Here is a 22665-nt window from a genome sequence, read left to right as displayed (position 1 = left end):
TCTCCAGGAGCCAGGAGATTCTTCCAGGTCTCCCATGCAGGTGCAGGGGCCCAAGGACTTGGGCCATCTTCTACTGCCTTCCCTGGCTACAGCAGAGAGCTGGATTGGAAGTGGAGCAGCCCGATCTTGAACTGGCGCCCATGGGATGCTGGCACCACAGGTGGCGGCTTTACCTGCTACACCACTGCACTGGCCCCTGTCATTGATTTTACAGAGGAAAAAGCCAAGGCTCAATGAGACTGTGTGATTTGTCCAAAGTAATAAGGCAACTTAATAACAGAACATGTTAAAACAGGGCAAGATAACAACAGGGAAGGAACTGAGATGTTTTTTGCAATTAATCTTTTATTTAACTGAAATTTATCGATGTAAAAGTGTGTTAAGTCTTAAGTGTTCAGCTAGTAGACTTTTACCAAGTGAACACACTTAATGTCTGTCCTACTTTGATAAAGAAATCGAATACCACTACCCTAGAAGAGACACAAGTAGAATACTGCCATCAACAGAAGTCCTCTAGAGATCCAACCTCCAAGGTTTTCCTGGGAGCCAGTCACATAGGAACCCTCTACTTCGCACGTACCAAAGTTCAGACTCCCAGAAGGAAAACAGGTGTCCAGCATAAGCCACCTTGTCCACGTAAGTAGTCTAGGCACAGTGGGCCACTCTGGTCAGTCCTGGAAGTGGAGGGAATCCTCCTAAGATTCATATTCCCAGACAGCAGCACACCCGCTCAATAGGTGGCTCTCAAAGTAAGAGTCTAGTTCAGGAAAATATTAAGCAATATTGGTTAACAAATTTGAATAATTGTTGATCTTCCTCTAATTGCAGGAACCTCAGAGTTTTTTTTGTAAATCTCCAAAATGGCACAAGACAGAGCTTAAGACTTCTTCAAAAAACTGATGGAAAAAAATGGAATTAAAATACAAGTTTATTTTAGTGCAAAAACTTTTTGAAATCCCGACATATTTTTTCACAATATGCATTTTCCATTTGAAGACCCTCATACAGTGTTTCCCAAATTCTTTGACTAAGAAATATCCTCCTGTCTTTTTTTTTTTCAGAGATTAATGTCCTATAAAGAACACGTTGATAAATATTTTTCTACTCTGAGTCCTTTCTTTCTGGCCAGTCCCCTCCCCACCTCCACGTTCTACTGTCAAGGTCCAGGGTAGAACAGTCCAAATAACTCTGCCGTCTTGCACAGAACACGTTGGAGCCACAGTTGTTTTGCCTATTAATTCTCTTACTTCCTTCTAAGCCAATTGTACTCATGACCATAACCCCATAACACACATCAGTGATTCTGAATCACAGATAATGGAAAAGTAAAGGGGTTAAGCATATATTTTCTCTGATAACAAGACAATATTTATTCAGTATCCCACTTTATACGACCCAATTTCTGCTTCTTGGCAGAATTTTGCAAAGCCAATTTAGCTTTGCAAAGGTAACTTAATTGAAACTCATTAGCATGTGACTGGCCATACAGCACAAACAGTGTAGAACAGAAGTAATTAACCACTGTTCCAGGTGAAAACCTACAGTCGGTTCTTTTCTATTTTCTTCATGGCTTACGGGATTGCGACTACTGAGGTGAAGATGGTGTCAAAGAGGTCATAAATAAAACCACTGCTTTGGATAATTAATATATAGTGCTATGGTTTCTTCCAGGCCAAGACTATTAATTTTTGATAAAATGCTATGTATATTCATACAGGAACTCATTTAGAAAAATGGTTTTCATATAAACACCAGAGGAACACCTTATTTTTCTCCCTGAGTTTAATTGAACCATTTTAATACAAAACAAATTAAATAAAATAGGTCCCAAGCTTCTCTGTAAAGCATAGTTCACCAAGTTTAGCTAGATGTATGCTTAATGAAAAACCATAAGTTTATTCCATAGGTGGAAGAACTGAGACAATGGTTGTTTGTCAAATAATTCAGACCGTATATCTAGATTTTTCAGCCTTCGAAGAAGGTATTGGAAAATTAGCTAGTGCCAAATCTCAACCATGAGCAATTAATTCTAACAATTAATATCCTGAAGACTGATACATTTTCTTCTAATACTAAAAATAGAGAGTATTGCTTTATATCCTTATAACGAGGATAGAAAGAGCTCTCTCAGTATGCTTGCTTATTCTTTTTAAAATATAGCTATTTTCTTATTTGTTTACTTATTTATTTAATTTGAGAGGCAAAAACACAAAGAGAGAGAGGTAGAGAGCTCCCCTATGCTGGGTCTCTGCCCAGATGCACACACCAGCCAGTGCTAGGCCAGGCTGGAAGCTGGGGCCGGAGCTCCATCCGGGTCTCCTGAAAGGTGGCAGGAATCCAAGCAGAGCCATCCCCTGCTGCCTCCCAGGGTGCACATCATGAGGCTGTGGAATCTGGAGTAGAACATGTTCTCACATCCACATAAATGGGATGCAGTGGTGCCAAGCAGAGTGTCAGCTGCTGTGTCGGATGGTCAGATGCCAAGCTGACCTGGCAGTGCCAGATCTGCCAGCATCTCCCTGCCAGAAGGTGTGGAGGAGTCAGTGGGTGGCTCTCCCCACCCAGAGGAAAAACATCTCAGACTGCCAAGGAAAGCCAGCTTGAGGATCAGTAATAAATTCTTATGCCTTGGGAGAAGTCCAGCAAACTCAATGGAGCTGCGAATGAAAAGAATGAAAATAAACCACTGGAATGCTGGTACTGTGTGGACGCCTGTTTCCTTAACATTGCTTCCTAGGAAGCCGCACTCATTCTGCCGCTAAGAGTGTTAAAAGCTATCATTCGCATCATCATCTGATAAGAAAAATAGTATTTTAAGGCCAAAAAATTGCAAGGACAGCACAACACTCTGTTCATCAAAGATCTGGGACATCTCCCAGAAGGTGAACTTCTGGAGGAGAGAGTGGCCAAGGAGGCGGCACTGCCCCTCACGCGCTGTGTGCAGATCTTACGGAAACTTCACATAGCTCTGTGGTCTGTGCTTGACACACCAGGGAACCAGGAGGAAGGAGCAGTGCTTTGGAATGGAGATGTTGTTGGAATTAACCGGCAGTTAAGGGGCCTTCAGACTTTACAGTTTCACTGACTTGTAGTATTAAAAAAAAAAAGAAGTCTGTAATGGGGCAAACAGTTTTTAAGTAAAGATGTTAAAAAATACTATCATTTATAATTGCCATTTCACACAGGAAGGAAAAGGCATTTAATGGAAAGACCTCATGCCCAAATAAAATATCATAGTTTAATATAAGAAGAAAAATAAGATATTTGTGAAAAATGCATTCTATGGTTTTATTGCTTTTGTAGCTAGTGTGGTAAAAACTTTATCAAGGTCCAGGACTAATCAGTGGCTGATGGCAGAATTACAGAGAGAGAAGGAGAGACAGAGAGAAAGATCTCCCATTCACTGAACCACTCCCCAAGTGGGTGTAACAGCCAGGGCCTGGCCAGACCAAAGGCATGAGCTAGGATCTTCTTCCAGATCTCCCATTTGGGTGCAGAGGCCCCAGCACTTTGGCCATCCTCTGCCGCTTTCCCAGGCAGTCGGCTGGCATCGCAGGCAGCTGCTTTACCAGCTACACCACAATGCCGGCCCCTGAGTGATATTACTTAATGTTGTTGCTTTGGCTTAGTGAGTGCCTTTGTGTTGGAGGGAGACTTGGGAATCTTTGAGTTTGAAAAGGTAACCTCACCTACTACTTCAGCTGCTGGCTGAGGAAATGCAGCTGATTTAAGGTTGATGAAATTTCACTTGCTGTCTGAACACTCAGTGATGCCACTTTGTCTCTTGGGACCCAAACCAAATGGAAAAAGTGGAAGGGTAAACACTAGATGTCGGAAGATTGGCTTACACAAGTACAGTTCCTTTAAGGAATGGTCCGTGAACTCAGCCTATCACAATCAGCTGCCAGTGCATTTTACACGGAAGATCACAGAGCCCCAGCCCAGATCGGCTTAATCAAAACCATTGGGAGCAAGGTCTAGGAATCGACTTTCTATCACGCTCTAAATAACACCAGATTTGAAGAACAACTTTTTTTTTTTTGTTTAGTTATTTTGTTATTAAAGATTTATTTTATTTATTTGAAAGGTAGAGTACAGACAGTGAGAGAGAGAGAAACCTTCCAGGTCATGGTTGTTGGAGAGGGCTTTTATCATCCTGTTCTACTCCCAATCCAGGTCCACATGCCCAGATCAAAAGGGGTGATCTTTCTATCCTGCTGTCTGCTCGGCCAGTAGAGGAACACTATAGGCAAGAACTAACTGGTGGTACGTTCTTCAACGGAAACATTCAAATGACAGCAGACTGCTTCCTTGTTTTATACATGACTGTAGGTTTATGTTTTTTTTTTTTTTTTAAGATTTGCTTATTTATTCGAAAGGCAGAGTTACAGAGAGGCAGAGGAAGCAGAGAGAGAGAAAGAGAAAGGTCTTCTGTCCAGGGGTTTACTCCCCAGATGGCCACAAAAGCCAGGGCTGAAGCCAGGAGTCAGGAGCTTCTTCTGGGTCTCCCACATGGGTATAGGGGCCCAAGCACTTGGACCATCCTCCACTGCTTTCCCAGGTGCATTAGCAGGGAGCTGGATCAAAAGTGGAGCAGCCAGGACTTGAACCCATGTCCATATGGGATGCCGGCACAGCAGATGGCAGCTTGACCCACGTTGCCACAGTGCCGGCCCCAAGAACAACTTTTTCAGACGAACACAGAGGAACAAGATTGGATTCCGTTCTTGGAGCCAGGTTAGGGATTTTTCTCTGGGATTTGAAGGCTTGGTAGGACTGGTGGGTAAAAAGGAAAAGAAAGGAACATTCTAGTCGGAAACAACTAGGCACACAGAGGCAGGAGAACAAATTACAGTTAATGAATAACAAGAAAACTAGTTTTGTTCGTGACAAAATATAGCATAGGAGAGTAGCAAAGAGAAAAACAAGAAAGCACCCAATAGTTGGATTGTGAGAGGTCACCCTATTGGAAAATATCCTTTCCCATAACAAGAAGATATAGGTCCTCTGGACACAGGTGATCTTAAGCAGGCAGAGAACTCCACAGGTTCAAAAACGGGGAAGGTTTGGGGTGGGAGGGAGGAGTTTTTCTTTAGAGCAGCCCCAACTTTATTTTCAATTATCTGTTTACTTTTCAATATTCAACTTTGATCCCAAAATTTAGGAACAAGCTCTGACGATCTAATTGTGTTCACAGAATTAATAAATGAGTTTTGCTGATGTGTCTGCACTCTAGCATCCTCTGATAAAGCAGAGCTAATCGGCGGCTCTGCTGGATGCAGATAAGCCCACAAAGACTGTGATGGAGTTGCCCTCCCTCTTTGTAATTAACTTTTAGGTCCGGAGTGCCTTTTAAGGACCCAAATAAAACAGTGGAAGTTTGATCATCAATCCCATTTAATAACGCCAACAGAGAGTAGATCTCGCCACTCTATTTATTATTACACTTAGGTTTCAATGTGGGGGCCTATCAGAATCTAAATGTTTCTGCTTTTCCATTCTTAAACTGCTACTTCCTGAAGGTCAAACCTTCCATTGACTGGTCAGTGGGAGGCCTGTCCACCGTGGGAGCAACCAGAGCTGGGTCACAGCTGCCAGTGGCTGTGTGACCCCACAGTGGAAGGACCCTACAGTCACTTCTTGCATCAGTTTCAGTTCGTTCCAGTGATGGTTATCAGCTCTCACAGACACCTGCTCATGGCACACAATCTTAGAACAGTCTGAGACAAACTGTTCATGCCTGAACAGGTTGTGGACTGAGCATGAAAGAGCAAGTTTGGCTTATGCGGTGGGGTAGAACTCCACCTTCTATACAAGTAGTCACCAGTTAGCGACTCTCAGGCTCCTTTGCAAAGGAGTTGCTGTTACCGACCTTTCCACTACAAGGCACTAGATATTCAGCTCGGGCAACCCAGTATATAAAAACAATGTACTGTGTGCTTAAAAGATGAGATGATTCACTCAAATGATGAATGCTTCATTTTGGCAACTTGACCATGAATGTGAACTCCCATCTGTTGTAGTGAAGTAACACCTGTCTCATATGAACCATAAATAGCTTTCCAGGAAATGACTTGAAGCTCAACTTTTGCAGAATCAAATTCAAATGCATCAGCAAAATATATAAACTCTCCAAGATGAACAATCTGTGTGAAGTTCAACCAGTAGGCCACAGAGAACACAAATTGAATATCCAAGGCTGAACACAAAAGTGGTTTCAGAACTCCCAAGCTTTATCACTAAGCAGAAAAGGGGATTAAGCAAGGCACATGTAGGTGGAGTGCCTGGGCCTTTAAAGGGCTGTCAGAGGTTCCTAGAAGGTCCTTCTGAGTGCTGGTTTCTCAAGATCCAGTCCTGCTGGGAGTGGAGCTGGAGACACATGCAGAGGACAGGCTACTGTCCAGGTCTCCTGCGCCCAGGCACTTGCCTCCACAGTGTTTATGTACACAACTCCTTCCTCCCCAGCATAGGGTCCTGGCCAGAGCCCACCGGCCTGGTGCTTTCCTTGCTTTCTTGTTGTCATCCCATGCAAATTTCAGAGCTTTGCTGCTGATGCCGTTGTCATGACTGAGACGATGGATGAATGATTTGAAAACATTTGCCAAGAAGCACAAAGCACCTTGCCCTATTGGCTTAACACCAAATTGTTATTTACTGCTGTAATCTCCTGTTTCTGTCCACATTTGCCCTGCCTAGTACCCAATTATCATCTGCCACAATCCCTCTGGCTGCCACGGTGTTTATGGAATACCCCACCCCAGGCATGGGATTCCCCCATTTTCACCCGCATTGGAGGGCAGTGTGTGTTTACACAGAGGTGACCAAGGCCTCCTGAAAAGAATGGTCTCTTCCCTAATTCTATTTCTTCTTGCCTAGAAACACCCTCACCAGGCAGGCATGTCTGCTCCTTTTTCTAGACAGCAGGAAGTTTGCATGACACAAAGGAAAGTTTATGGTATTTAAAGTATGGCAGATGAAAAATAAATAATAATTTTTAAAGGGATGGGCACTGGGTGCAGCATTTACGATGCTGGGCACTGGACAGATCCCATAGCAGAGTTCCTGGGTTCAAGCGCTGGTGCTGCTTCTGATTCAGCTTCCTGCTAACTTGTACCCTGGTAGGCAGCAGATGGTGACTCAAGTGCTTGCGTCCCTGCCACCCATGCAGGAGTCCCAGGTTGAGTTCCTGGCTCCAGGCTTTTGACTGGCATAGTTCCAGCTGTTTGCGGGCATTTGGGACATGATCCAATGGGTGGGAGAACTCTGCCTCTCTTAACTTCCAAATAAACAAAAATAAATAATAAAGTCTAGCAGATGGATATGAGTTGTGTGGCTGTGAGAACACTATCAAGCTCTGTTTACTTCTCTGTGAGACCAGGAAATATCTCACGTAGTGCTTGGCATAGAGCAGGTATTCCAGTGATGGTTATCAACACTAAAAGTTATACTGATGATATTATACATCATTATTATGTACATGTAAGAGAGCATTTTCTAAAGTTCACAAAAATGGAATTACAACATGAGTTTATTTTGATGCAAAAAATTGAAATCCTATCAGTTTTTCTTTCATGATATGCATTTACCAAGAACTTTTCAAAGTGTCTTTGTATATACTAGCACAGAGAGAAACCTTTTAGAACATCCGCAAACCTTCTGAGAGTCCCAACCCCTCCCTCCCATCCTGCGCCCTGGGGATCTGTAACTAAGACATCTTGGGCTATCTGTGGGACAGATGGAGACTTGCGTTTGCTCTTGACCCTGAAGCTATCCTAGGAATCAGGCCAGAAGAGACACTGACCAGTTAGTAAATATTGTTCCACCATCAGGAAATTTCACTGGCTATGGCCTAGAAAGGTAGATCCCCACAGAAAAACTGAAATACTTCCTAGAATATGAAGAATATTCTGCTTGTCCCAGCAATGACAGTAATAATAGGTGTATTGTATACTATATACGTATAATTTAGATACACAGACACATTACTGTATACTCAGTGTTTGTCATTTCTCTGCCAAAATATCTTTAAATTACCTTAGCAATGGAAAGATCACAGAAATGTGGGGTTGGGTATTTGGACAGTGGGGTTGTAATTGGGGGCACGCTGATGAACCTACTCTTAGGGCAGGGAGTGTGAGAGAAGAGGTTTGTAGTGTTTGTCCATTTCTGGGATGTGAATATTCCAACTGTGACTCATTTCCAGCTATCAACCTGACATCTTTTTCAACATTTGTTGAAAATTAAATAGCTTTCTTTATGGCAGAACTTCTTAGAGACTTTAGTAACTTCTTAATATCGTAAATGCATAAGATAAAGCTATAGTATTTGGCCTTTCCTAAGCATTTTTCATGATGCAGATGTTAACAATAATTAGAATTCTGTTAGGTGAAATTCCTATTAAAAGGAAAGAGAAAGAATTCTCAAAAAGTTACCATCCTCTCCCCACTCCAGTATCCAAACACAATTTCTCCCTTTTGAACCTAAGGCATTCGACTGTTGTTGAATGCTTACTAAGTACTGACTGTGAAATTTGGATATACCAAAGTTTCTAATTTAAAGCTAACATTATCCTGAAAAAAAAAAAAAAAAACAGAATTATTATCTGCTATCCAATTTCCAGATTAGAGATCTAAGCCTGACCAGATTACTTCACCAGAGTCACAGTTTGTTTGAAGTGAAAGGGGTAACTGATACTGCCAATCAAGCAGTGCCTTTCCCAAGAGCCCGTTCAGAAGCAAAAATGACATCTAAGCTTCCTGGATGTGCCTGCTGCAATCGATCTTATAGGTGAAGAGCGATTTTAGCAACAGCGACACCTTGTGGCTGCATCCGCCTTGCCTGAATAGCCAGAGAAGCTGAACGGGATCCCTTCCTGGGGAATCACCCGGGGAGAGTAGGGGGACTCTGAGAGCTCAGGAGCAGCCCGAGATGAAAGATTCAGAGCTGTCTTTCTTTTCTCTTTTCTCCCAGCTCTTTTTGATTTCTATGATTAAACTGAGAAGCAAGTAAGTTTGCTGCTCCAGCCACCTCCAAAACAAAACTGCACTTTAAATGCATGGGGGACTCTTTGATGTTACCGAAAACGCTAATGGACCTTAATTTCCACGTGACTTTCAGATTCTAGGAGGCCTCTGCACATTCTTTTCATGTGTTTTCAGAGAGATTTCAGATGCTGTTTTATGAAATAGAAAAATAGACACATTTTTCTAAAGCAGCCACAGTGCCTCCAGGTTCTTGGAAGATAACAGGGTGTGGTCAAGTCATTTGAAGGGACATATGAAAGATACAAGGGAGAATAGAAAAGACAAAACTGGACAACACAGTGAAGAAATTCAAAGTAAAAAAGAGATTATTTTAAACTAGCCTTTTATTATAAAACCAAAGTCCTACCTGTGTCATCAGACTTCACAAGGAGCCAAAACATGATTAAACACACACTTGGGATTCTACAGTGAAGAGTTGAAGATCCAGGCAAATTTGTTGCAAATTTTTCAGGGGTTAAGGTGATGGGGAAAGAAAGATTTAAAATTTTTGGAGGTACCATGACTTGGGAGGCAAAATAAAGAAGTGGAAAATGAGTGTGATTTTTGTTTATGTCGTGCTGCAACCCTATCAAATCTCTGAACTTGCATTATACCAGCCACAGAGAAGAGATCAACACCTAGAATGAGGCAAAGAGTCATCCTGAAGAGCTGCCCTAAAACAATTTGCTGTTAAAAACTCAGGCTAGCCTGGTGGCCCAGTCATTGCACCTGTGCCTTATGCCTGATCCTTTTAGTCTGCCAGGGGATGAGGATGGTGATGGGAGCTCTGAGAAAAAGAAAAGGCAAATAAGACTTAAAGGAGATGTGGGAAGATAAGAAATGAAATAATGGGGATGGGGGGGAAGGCAAACAGGCAAGAGTTTCTGAGTAGCATCAGAGTAAAGAGGCCAACAAAATTAATTTCACCAGGTAAAGTCTGACTTTAAATCACCTGTAGAGAAATCTGGCCTCAAAATTCTCAGGGTGTTAGTGGAGGGTGGAGAGAACAGTGAGCGCAGGAAGTCCGACAGAAGTTGTATATTTCTGAGCTGTTACATCCTTTATCCATCTGGAATGTTCTCCCAACCCCTTCCCCTGATTCAGACTCCTCCTTGGCACTCTAGCAGCACCACACATGAGAGTATGATTTCAGATTCACAAGCATGAGATGTCCCTTTTAAATAACGGCTGAGCATACACTGCAAACACTGGCAGAGAACCCACAGGTGCCGAGCTGCAGGGGCTCACAGTCGCCACCCACAGCTCCCCAAGTCATTGCCCGTACCCCATGGCTGTCACCGCTCTCTCGGGCTTACTGTTGTTACTATAAACAAACACTTTGTTCCCTGGATGAGACCCAAGCTCCTCGGGGGCATGGCCTATGTTTTAATCTTTTCCCTGCCTCTGTATTCTCCCACGGCTGCTGAACACAGTGGATACTCCTGCATGGCTGTATAACTGACCAAGAGGATTAAATCTTATAGCTGTTGCTTCCTTTTGCAAAGTGCTATATTCAAGCCTGTTTACGTAGAGATGGAATTTTTCTGACTGGCTTCTGGATAGAGAAGGTCAAGGTTCTACCTGAGAAGAGGGTCACTGCAGAAAGTGTTGTCAGTGGGTAACAGCATCAAGTTGGTTAGCAGGTACAACAGATGAGAAGTGGAGCCCACCATGCCATGGCAGGGTGCTGCCTGCTGTTGAGACTGACCTGAACAGGTCTTTATACTTCTCCCCAGGCTCACCCCTCGTGCCCCAGCCCCTGGGCTGCTCTTCCTGATGGAGGCACACCTGCCGCTGTCCCAGGTACTGAAAGCTATCTTCTACAGCGTCATTAGTTCATATCAAACCTGCGGGACAGGCAATACATGATAACTTAATTAACACATTCTTAGATAAGACAGCCCTATTTTAGAATAGTAAAAAGGGAAAAAAGTCTTCATAATTCATCCTCAGGAAATGAATCTCCTTCTAACAAAGCTACCACAGTATGTGTCAGAACCTGCTACTGCACAGTTCCTAATCAGCAGGGCAGCTGGGAGTGCAGTGGCTAGGGGGCAGAGAAGCAGGCAGAGCTGCCAGTCAGGAGGGCCCTGCCACCTCTTCCCAGCCAGCACCTGCCCCTGATATTTCTCTGACCCAAACTCCAGAGCCAATCTCCTTTCTCTTTTCTCTCATCAGAAAATACAGAAACCAATAAAGAAAATTTTGTTATTTTTAAAAATAAGCAATTAAGAGATTGGAAGTGAAAGGACAGAGGCTGGGGCCAGCACCATGACTCACTTGGTTAATCCTCTGCCTGCGGCGCTGGCATCCCAGATGGGCGCCGAGTTCTAGTTCTGGCTGCTCCTCTTCCACTCCAGCTCTCTGCTGTGGCCCAGGAAGGCAGTGGAGGATGGTCCAAGTGCTTGGGCCCTGCACCCGCATGGGAGACCAGGGGAAGCACCTGGCTCCTGGCTTTGGATCAGCGCAGCACCAGCTGTGGCAGCCATTTGGGAAATGAACCAACTGAAGGAAGACTTTTCTCTCTCTCTCACTGTCTATAACTCTACCTGTTTTAAAAAAAAAGGACAGAGGCCACAAAAGAGCCTGAACTCCCCGCATACCTGTGTTCTACCCCCCAGGGCTGTGCAGGTCAACATCAGCCAGTCCCTGCATGAAAGGCTATGCCCTCGAGGAGGGTGACCTTGTGTGGAGGGGTCTAGAAGCCATGTACTGCATATCTCTAACTGCATGAAGAACTTGGAGCCAGATTTCTGCTGGCATTGGCTTGTCTAGCTGTTTCCTCTATGACTAACTGGTTACTATTAAAAGTCTGTAGGGGGAAAATGGAAATAAAGGGTAAGTTTATTGTGGTGCAAAACATCTTGAAATTCATGCATATTTTTTCCAGAATATGCATTTCTATGGATTTAAATCCCTTGTGGTTGCTCCTCTCCCCATTCCAGGGTTCTCAGAGGCATTGTCTGCAGCTCACAGAACACCTGCACCATATTAATTGGTATTGAGTGGTATTTTCAGGGTTTTAATATATATTTTTCCTTTCTTATCAGATGTCCACTAAGACTTTCCATGTCTTTTGTTCATGTTCTTGCTTATAAGTTATTAGCAGAAATTATAGAGGTATATTCTAGAAAAATAATATCCTAAAGAATAATGTAAAAAAAACTCCCCCAAACATTGCCCCACAAATTAGTTACTAATGTTTCTATAATCACATTTGAAGACATCCATTCTCTAGATATGTATCAGTCCTCTCTCACTCTTCTCTCTTTCTCCCTCTCTTTTTCTTTCTGAATGTATCAAAATGGACATATCTATCCTATCAAATTACTGTATCATAAGGTTTTCAAAAATCACAGTGGTTAAGATGTTGGTTGGGGTACCTGCAACCCATATTGAAGAATGCCTGGATTCAATTCCCAGTTTGCTTCAATTCCAGTTTTCTGTTAATTGACACTCTGAGAATCAGCATGTTACAACCCAAGTACTCCAGTCCCCTGATACCCATGTGGGAGAGTCAGACTGAGTTCCAGGCTCCTGGCTTTAGCCTGGCCCAGTCCTGGCTATTGTGACTATTTGTGAAATGAACCATGGATGCAAGGTCTATCTCTGCTTCTCTACTTTTTAAACAAATAAATAAATACTTCCCAAGTAAGACAGTGGGATATGGTATCAAGCAAAATCAAAGTTTAAGACACTGTTACGGACGGCGCCATGGCTCAATAGGCTAATCCTCCGCCTATGGCGCAAGCACACTGGGTTCTAGTCCCGGTCAGGGCGCCGGATTCTGTCCTGGTTGCCCCTCTTCCAGGCCAGCTCTCTGCTATGGCCTGGGAGTGCAGTGGAGGATGGCCCAAGTGCTTGGGCACTGCACCCGCATGGGAGACCAGGAGGCACACCTGGCTCCTGGCTTCAGAACAGCACGGTGCCCCAGCCACAGCAGCCATTGGAGGGTGAACCAATGGAAAAGGAAGACCTTTCTCTCTGTCTCTCTCTCTCTCACTGTCTACTCTGCCTATCAAAAAAAAAAAAAAAAAGACACTGTTACTTCTAACTAGGTTTATGGAGAAGTCATAGCTCAACAAGCACCATTTAGGAATTCCTTGTCCTTTTTAGTTCACCTTCCCACTGATCTTTTTATAATAATGAACATGTTGTCAGAAAACAAAACTACTATGACTGGGCAAAATGACAGGTGCATAAAGTACAGAGTATCTCGACAGTCATCAAAACTCCTCCCTCATGAATGGAAAGCACAATCCATTTTCCTTCCCAGAAAGTATGTGGCAAAAGGATTTCTTTCTCAAATATTCATTTTAAGATAAGGAGCAGTGAGACAGAGATCTATAATCATCTGATTTGGCAAGGTTTCTTTGAAGGTTACTTTGGTGGAACTGCCTGTTTTAAAGTTATGACAGCCTTTTATCAGAGCACAATGAATGTAAATGACAAGTAGTCATTGGCAGAGAAAAATCAGCAGTCACAGGAGAAGGAAAACCTATACAGAGACAACCTGGAAGAGCAGGCTAGGTAGCAAGAGAAATGACTCTCTTTCATGATCTCTCACTGGGAGTGTGGCAGGTTGGGGTCTGGATCTGTTCAGCCCTCCTTCCTCCTCATCAGAGTTCTCATATTATCAGGAAGGAGGGTAATAGGACCAGACTTCTGCTGACAGCATTCCTATGCTTTGGTTTATTCCTGTGTATATATATTTTATTTGTTTATGTTCATTTTATTTAAGGGCAGGTACACACACAGAGAGGAGAGGGAGAAAGAGAGAGAGGGAGATAGAGAGAGTGAGTTCTTCTATCCACTGGTTTTCCATCCAAATTCCCACAATAGCTAAGGCTGGGCCAAGCCAAAACCAGGAATCTAGGACTCCATGCAGGACCCAATTACTTGAGTATTCACTGCTGCCTCCCACGTGCGCATCAGCAAAGCTGGATCAGAAGCAGGGCCGGCGCCGCGGCTCACTAGGCTAATCCTCCGCCTAGCGGCGCCGGCACACCGGGTTCTAGTCCCGGTCGGGGCGCCGGATTCTGTCCCGGTTGCCCCTCTTCCAGGCCAGCCCTCTGCTGTGGCCAGGGAGTGCAGTGGAGGATGGCCCAGGTGCTTGGGCCCTGCACCCCATGGGAGACCAGGAAAAGCACCTGGCTCCTGGCTCCTGCCATCGGATCAGCGCGGTGCGCCGGCCGCAGCGCGCCGGCCGCGGCGGCCATTGGAGGGTGAACCAACGGCAAAGGAAGACCTTTCTCTCTCTCTCTCTCTCTCTCTCACTGTCCACTCTGCCTGTCAAAAAAAAAAAAAAACAAAAAAAAAAAAAAACAAAAAAAAAAAGAAGCAGAGGAGCTCAGATTCTTACCAGGCACTATAATATGGAATGCAGGTACCCCAAGTGGTGACTTAACCACTATGCCACACACTGGCCCTGAGTTCATAGGTTTTACTAACAGCACAGATAGATATTTATTTAAAATAAAGAATCAGGGGGGCTAGCGCTGTGGCTCAGTGGGTTAACGCCCTAGCCTGAAGTGCCGGCATCCCATATGGGCGCCGGTTCGAGACCCGGATGCTCCATTTCCGATCCAGCTCTCTGCTGTGGCCTGGGAAAGCAGTAGAAGATGGCCCAAAAGCTTGGGCCCCTGCACCCATGTGGGAGACCCAGAAGAAGCTCCTGGCTCCTGGCTTCGGATCAGCTCAACTCTGGCCATTGCAGCCATCTGGGGAGTGAACCAGCGGACAGAAGACCTCTCTCTGCCTCTCCTCTCTGTGTAACTCTGACTTTCAAATAAATAAATAAATCTTAAAAAAAAGAATCTTAGGGAGGGGATATAGGAATAAAGTTATAGAAGCAGGTTTTGTGATGTTAGCCTAAGCTTGAATCTAGACTTCCACATTTTACTTATATTACCTTCTTTTGTCTTTATCACTCACCTATAGCATCAGAACCTACTTTTATCACCATTATTTAGATAAGACCAGTCCAGTCAATTTAACAAGTTCACTCCAGTTTATGGGGAGTTCTGGGCTCCTGGTTTTAGCCTGGCATAGCTCAGGCTGCCGTGGGCATTTGTGGGGCAAACCAGCAGATCAAAGATTGCTCTTTATCTCTGCCTCTCTCTATCTCTCAGATAAAGTGAAAAGTATTTTTAAAAAATTTTAAATGGAAACAGAAAAAGTTTGGGGGGAAAGAGAACAAGGAAAAAGCAATATTTCAATTAGTTACCCTTCCACATGTACATCACCAGCAATTTTCTTTAACTCCAGAGTAGCCAAATGGGGGAAAAAAGTCTTCTAAGAAGTGTAGTATAAGAATCACTTGTGAATGTAATGATTTATCTGCCTTTATGACTCACGGGCCTGCTCACCTACCCGTGAACTGCTTGTATGTACTCTGAAGCTATTCTCAGCCTCTGTCACTCTTCCCTCAGCAACAGGTGCATTTGTCACCAAGAGCAGTTGCTGAGCAGTCAAGGCCTGGAACAAATGCCTCTTCCTCCAGGAAGCCCTTTGTGATTTTTACAGCATCCTGTTCAGTCTCAGGGAATGGCCTCTTTCTCCCCTGTGCCATATTTGCATTGCTGTTGAGCTTGTAACCCTTCTGCATCTCAGGCACGCTTTTTCGATGTCTGCTTCCACAAATTCATAAAGTAGCTTGAAAACAAGGTACAGACAATGATTTTTTTCCTGAAATAAAAAATGAGTCCATTTCAATTGAATGCAGGAATGATGTAGGAGAGAGAATGTGTTGAAGTGGGAGTCAACATTTTCTTTACACTGAAAAGGAGAAAATGCAAAAGTTTTTTGTTTATTTGGCTGTTGTTTGTTCTTCTTTGTCTTTATCATTTTGTTTCTTGGTCTAAGGCAATGATTCTTAATCCTGGTTGCATAACTCGCCTAATTTTCTTAAAATAATTTTAATGAGAAATAGCCTAACTATAATAAACAATCCACATAATTTTCTGAAAGTAGCAGGGATCAAGGCCTACCCTGAGGGTTCTGCTGTAACTGACTGAGGTGGGGTCCAACCACCGGTGCTTCAAACAATTTCCCAGGCGATGCCAATGCACAGTTGAGGTCCAGCGCTATCAGTGTCAAAAGGAATCCATTTTCCTGCAATTTTTAAAGCTTCATTAAGGTTTTTCATTTTCCCGTCTCCTCAGTTTCCTAATTTATTTATCATCTTAGTGTTTTGCTGTGTGTGTTTGTGGGAACCTCCTCAAATTCTTTTGAGAACAGAGAGAATTCAAATAATCAAATCACTAAAATGAACAGGCAATCTCCGTTCAGAGCGTCTCAGAGTCCGAAGATGTTTCCATCAGTCTTATGGAAAATGTTATGAAATTCCCCAAGTGAATTTTATTTCATTATAAAACCTAAGAAGTTTTAAGAGTAAGTTTTATAGGAAAAGTCATTCCATCCTCTTCCCATAGCCATGCCCCAAGTATTTATTTTAGCTAAAGGAAGCAACAAAAAAGGCAACGAAAAGATACACATATCTAAAAAACTCAAAAAGTCAGGTGTCTTACAATACTGGCTTCAGTTTCCTAACTTTCTTTCAGCCTAAAATTCTTAATGCTTATTAATTCATTGACTGAATTCTTTAAGGAAAAGGGACAATCTGCATCAGGACTGGCACAATTCTTTCAGGTTTCTGAAATTGTTAGATTGAACCAAACAAAAAGGAATTATATCAGTTAGCTTTTATATTTCACTAGAACTCTCTGTAATGTAGCCAGGTCCCTTGTTCAAAATTAAATATTATAATGATTTGCTATAATTTTATCTTTTTTTTGGACAGGCAGAGTTAGACAGTGAGAGAGAGAGAGAGAGAGAGAGAGAGAGAGAGAGGGAGAGGGAGAAAGGTCTTCCTTTTTCTGTTGGTTCACCCCTCAAGTGGCCGCTATGGCTGCAATGCGCGCTGTGCCAATCCGAAGCCAGGAGCCAGGTGCTTCCTCCGGGTTTCCCATGCAGGTGCAGGGCCCAAGGACCTGGGCCATCCTCCAGTGCACTCCTGGGCCACAGCAGAGAGCTGGCCTGGAAGAGGAGCAACCAGGACAGAACCGGTACCCCAACCGGGACTAGAACCCGGGGTGCCAGCGCTGCAGGCAGAGGATTAGCCTAGTGAGCTGCAGCACTGGCCAATAATTTTATCTTAACTACATGTGATCAGTTGTATAAGCAATTAGGGCACTATGAAATCATTCTCATATATGTGGAAAGACTCCATAAAATCTTCCATTAATTGTCAGATTTAACTACATTGTACCAAATTTCACTATAATTATTGAATCAGGTCAAACATAAATTTTAAAATTTGAAAACAATAGTAAGTATAAAAGACCACAATCCTGACATACATGGCAAAAGCAAAAATTGGGCTTCACTGAAACTTGAAAGGGCACAAATATTGCCCTTACTCATTTCTGCAGGGGTTCTTCAAAGCGTTCATCTAAAATACATATTAGGAATAAACTGCATGGTTTCAATTTTATTGCAACAAAATAAATTTATCTTTTAATTCTTTTCTGTGAACTTTTTGAAATACCCACATATATTCAGAGTCAGTCTCTACTTAGAATTAGTTTTTTTTTTTTTTTGAAGATTTATTTATTTATTTGACAGTCAGAGTTACACAGAGAGCAAAGGAGAGGCAGAAAGAGAGAGAGAGAGGTCTTCCATCTTCTGGTTCACTCTCCAATTGGTCTCAACAGCTGGAGCTGGGCCAATCTGAAGCCAGGAGCCAGTAGATTCTTCAGGGTCTCCCATGTGGGGACAGGGGTCCAGCTTCCACTGCTTTCCCAGGCCACAGCAGGGAGCTGGATCGGAAGTGGAACAGCTGGGACTCGAACCAGCACCCGGATGGAATGCCGGCACTGGAGGCGGCGGCCTTACCTGCTACACCACAGCCCTGGCCCCATCTATACTTAGATTTCACAAAACTTTTAGTATCTGATATTTTGTTTTTTGGGGGGGAATGATTATCACTCTGAAAAACTACCAAAAAGTAAATATTTTGAAAATAGCAAATAAACTATGTTTTTCAGGAGAGAGAGAGAGAGAGAGAGAGAGAGAGAAAGAGAGAGAGAGAGAACTGGAAGCGCTTTCCCACCAGATAGCTCTTAAGGATGTAAGAACTGACTTGGTCGTATTTCAGAAATGCTCTCCGATTATGAGGTAAATTATGGATAAAGCTGTTGCAATGTCTTTGTGTTATGGTCTCTTCATTTATAAGATAGCAATGAGGGCATCTTCAACTTTGCTCTAGCTGACATGGAAGTTATGAGATATAAATTCTATCCTTTTTGGTGAAAAGAGATGGAAGACTTACTTATCTGTAGTTATCAATCTTTGAAAATATCTAAGTCATAAACATTAGGAATCGACAGAGGTTTTAAAAATCTTATTAAAATGTCCCTAAAGTATGCATCAGTATTTCTATGTACATAAGACATTATTTTTTAAATTGCAGTAGTAAATTCAGAGATGAATTCATTTTTCCTCATGTGGTCTGTCTCTAACCTCTGGGATGCAACACATTTCTGTTTCCCAGAATTGCTTTTTTTCCCCCCTTAATTGGCCTCTCTGGATAATTCCACAGGATAAAAAAGAAAATAGTCTCTGGGATTAGTGACATTGCACAGGTGCGAAATGTACCATGGAAAAGCTAGTTAAATCTCAGAGGTAGACGATCCAACTATAAATTAAATGAGAAACACACAGCCTCATCAGTGCCCATATGTTGGTCAACTGGGGCTGCTCTTACCCGTGCAATCTTTATAAATGTAACAAGCCTGTTTCAATGCTAGCCACAGCACGAGCTTGATTTCTGTTTTGCATTGTAATAGATTATACAGTTTCAATTTTCAATGGACATGCCCTAACATATTGGGTCTCTCAGGAGACACAGCAGCAGCATTGACGAGGAGGGGCAGAGGGCTAAGTAATGCTAGGCAATATTTAAAATGCTTTTTTCTTGACAACCAGCAAACTGTGATTACCAAATAAGATGACTCACCACTTCCTGCTGTCAGAAATAATAGCACCTCTCATTATAGATGCTGGTTGCAGAATGACCATCTGAATGTCTACTCTCTGAAAGATGTGTCTTCACATATTGATGATAAGAAAAACGTGAACTTGTTATATATGAAAAATATCATATGCCTTTGCTTTTTACGTTGAGAAATGGGGTAAGGGAGAATGTTGTACCAAGGAAACAAACCCCAAGGCTGCACCACAGCAGGGTAGGATAATACCTGCTGGTGTTTGAGCCCCTTCACCAGAGGGCTCTGCAAGTTGAATAAGCTAGAATCTAGGGTGAGCAACCATTCTCAGTTGTTCTGAGTCTCAATCCTCGAATACTAAGATTAAGAAATTCAGGAAGTCAATGCCAGTTGGTTAACATTCTGATAACTTTTCACTTACCATCAGTATACAATTGATCTGAAATAGTGTAAAATCATATATGAACTACCCCAACAACTGACAACTCTCCTAAAGCACTCTTGTAATGTAATTTAAGACAAGAAGTAAAGATATATTTTTCAAGATTCCCTTATCATTACATTTTGTCAAAGAATGTCCTGACCATTTTCTAAATATTTGCTCAGGGTTTGGCCGCCACCTTGCCTGAGATGACTGCGAGGTCCAGACAATATAATCCATAGCAGATTATTGAGTTGGGTTTGACGAATCTCAGCCTGGATGAAATTGTCCATGTTACTCTCTTGGAGGCTTTTAAGACTAGGGATCATGGACTTGAAAATTGCGCTGTATCTGATGAGATATTCCAATATGGTTTTCCTTAGAAGACCATGAGGCATGGCCACTCGGTAAAAAACAGGACTTCCCATGGTCAGTCAACATGGAAAGTGGCAGCTTCAGGACAGAAAATGAAATGAGAGAAAAGGTGAAATCTGAAGCATAGAAATGTCCAACACTTTCCTGGAGGGAAGACAGCACTTCCCTAATGAAGAAGAGGGAGACTCAGAACTGGGCAGGCAGGCACGTAGGAGCTACCCTGTGCGAGGATGTGTTCTGAGCGACGCCACATTTAGCACTGGCCCAGGAAGTTCATCTTCTGTAACCCCCAGAATACTTAGTGAAACTTTCTAAAACACGCATAAGTTGGGGGCCGGCGCTGTGGCATTCTCAGAATATCAGATCAGGAGATGACCTGCAATGGATCAAGCAGCAGATCCCTGGGGAGAGTACAAAACAGAAGACTGATGAGACCCCTGAAGATAGGCTCCATTTGTGGAGCACATACATTCCTGGATAGGGACAGGTGTCGAGCACAGTGGGTTAAGACTCTGGGACACCTGCATCCCACATCAGAGTTCCGGTTTGATCCTGGTTACTTCACCTCCCACTCAGATTCCTGCTAATGCGTTCTAGGAAGCACTGGATGATGGGTCAAGAGCTTGGGCCCCTTCCACTCATGCGAGAGAACTGAATAGAGTTGAAAGCTCCTGGCTTTGTATTGGTCCAGTCTTGATTGTTGTGGGCATTTGGAGAGTGAACCAGAGAATGGAAATCTCTCTCTCTCTCTCTCTCTCTCTCCCACCTCTTTCCCTCTCTCTGCCTTTCAAGTAGATATTAATAAATAAACATTGAAAAATTCTCTGGTAAAAGTTGGTTAGAGACTGGATTCCCTATAGTTGAACATGACAGGGCTGTCATCATAAAGCCTATTAAAAGGAATATGATTACATTTTGCAACTACAGGCTGGTAAAATATAAGGAACATTTGATTTCCAAATGTAAATAGAACATCTATTTGATAAAAATGATTCATAAGACAGAGTTTAATGGTCTCAGTGAAGATGGAATATCATATACACTCACTGTACTGACAGAGAACCATGGATGATGAAATGAAAACAGAACATGAAGATCAGGTGGTTAGTGTATCTTTGAAAAGGTAAAAGTTAAAATCATTGGTCAATAGTCACCCTTCAGAGAGTTGGTGTCACAGTAAAGGAGAATCAGAGACAATAATGGAATCATCCAAATGCTAGTTCTGAGATTTATGTTTTACAAACTCTGTTTATTTTCAGCCTTTTGCACTGGAGATTTGGTTACCTGTTTGGTAGGCAATGGTATGCCACCCGGTGGGAAATGGAATTTGTTCAGATCTGAGTGCTTTCCAGCTGTACTTCCCTGGGTCTCTAGGTTTTCAACTGCTTACCATTAATTCTCTAACCTGTAAAGCAAACAGTGAGTATATGATCTCCAATACACTCTTCTGCTAGCATCATTTGAAATTATAACATTACATACTTTCTTTCCTCACTCAAACAGCTAATATGTAGTGAGCACATGCAGACAGTCTGCCTCAATGTACTCATTAAGCACCTCCCACTTTACAGTCTGCAAAGTTCTAAACCCGGGCTGGATTTAGCGTAAGCCGTTCAACATGATCTCCTTTTCCTAGTCACAAACATCAATAACGTATTGTATACAAACTCAGAGTATACTTTAAAAATAAGTGACCCCGGAAGACACAATTCAGTGACTTCAATTTATACCAAGATGTAAACACCTGATTATTTCTTGAGGATATGTCTTGGCGAAGTGCAAGGGCGGGAAGACCAGGAGGCTCTGAGCAGCAGGCCAGGAGCAGGGCATGTTGGTAAGTGAACAAACCTGGAAAACCTGGGCACGTTGGTGCTGCTGGTGCACCCTTGATGTGATGCACTTGGGTATACCCTACGCACCACAAAAGACAAGTATGCCTGAATCTTGTTGGCTTGGGTTTTGTTTCGTTAAATATATTTACTTAAAGATAAGCTCAAATCTTTAGCCACTATTTTATGGAAAAAACAAAGACAAAACAAAACAAAACCCAAACTGGCAGGAACTGTTTTCAGTTCTTTGAAGTTTGGAGTGACATGAACTTTGGAAAAGTGGATTATGTTCAAACTGACCAAGTTTTTTTTTTTTAATTTTTTTTCAAGATTTATTTATCTATTTGAAAGTCAGAATAACAGAGAGAGAGAGGTCTTCCATGCACTGGCTCACCCTACAGACGGCCACAACAGCTGGAGCTGGGCAATTCAAAGCCAGGAGCCAAGAGCTTGTTCCAGGTCTCCCACGTGGGTGCAGGGGCCCAAGGACTTGGGCCATCCCCCTCTGCCTTCCCTGGTGCACCAGCAGAGAGCCAGATCAGAAGTGGAGCAGCAGGGATTCCAACCAGCACCCATATGGGATGCCAGCACTGCAGACAGCAGCTTAACTGGAGGTGCCACAGTGCTGGCCCCTAAGTATTTTTTTAAAAGATGTGTTTATTTATTTGAAAGACAGCTACAGAGAGAGAAGGAAAGAGAGAGAAAGAGAGAGAGAGAGAGATCTTCCATCTGCTGGTTCATTCCCCGAAATTACCACAATGGGCAGGCCCAAGCCAGGAGCTGGGAGTGTCATTATGGTCTCTCATATGTGTGGCAGGGGCCCAATTACTGGGGTCATTGTCTGCTGCTTTCCCAGGCACATTAGCAGAGAGATGGATTGGAAGTGGAGCAGCTGGGACATGAACTATTGGATGCTGGTGTCACAGGTGATGGCTTAACCCACTGTACCACAACACCAGCCCCATTGATCAAGTTTTTGATACAATATTTTTCTATGCATTTTATCACAT

At 43.0% G+C, this 22665-nt stretch overlaps 1 long non-coding RNA gene across 1 annotated transcript; it reads right to left on the bottom strand.

Moving 5' to 3' along the window:
- Window positions 1-14510: 14510 nt before the first annotated feature.
- On the bottom strand, window positions 14511-21239 carry LOC138845897 (uncharacterized). Its single transcript, XR_011383205.2, has 2 exons — window positions 21111-21239; window positions 14511-15710 (listed from the first exon to the last, which is right to left on the bottom strand). It is a non-coding gene; the product is annotated as an uncharacterized LOC138845897 (long non-coding RNA).
- Window positions 21240-22665: the final 1426 nt, after the last annotated feature.

Source organism: Oryctolagus cuniculus, chromosome 16, assembly GCF_051225735.1.
Source record: "Oryctolagus cuniculus isolate XC-2025 breed Fujian yellow rabbit chromosome 16, ASM5122573v1, whole genome shotgun sequence".
Taxonomy (NCBI): Eukaryota; Metazoa; Chordata; class Mammalia; order Lagomorpha; family Leporidae; genus Oryctolagus; species Oryctolagus cuniculus.
This window is presented reverse-complemented; position numbering and strand designations above follow the sequence as displayed.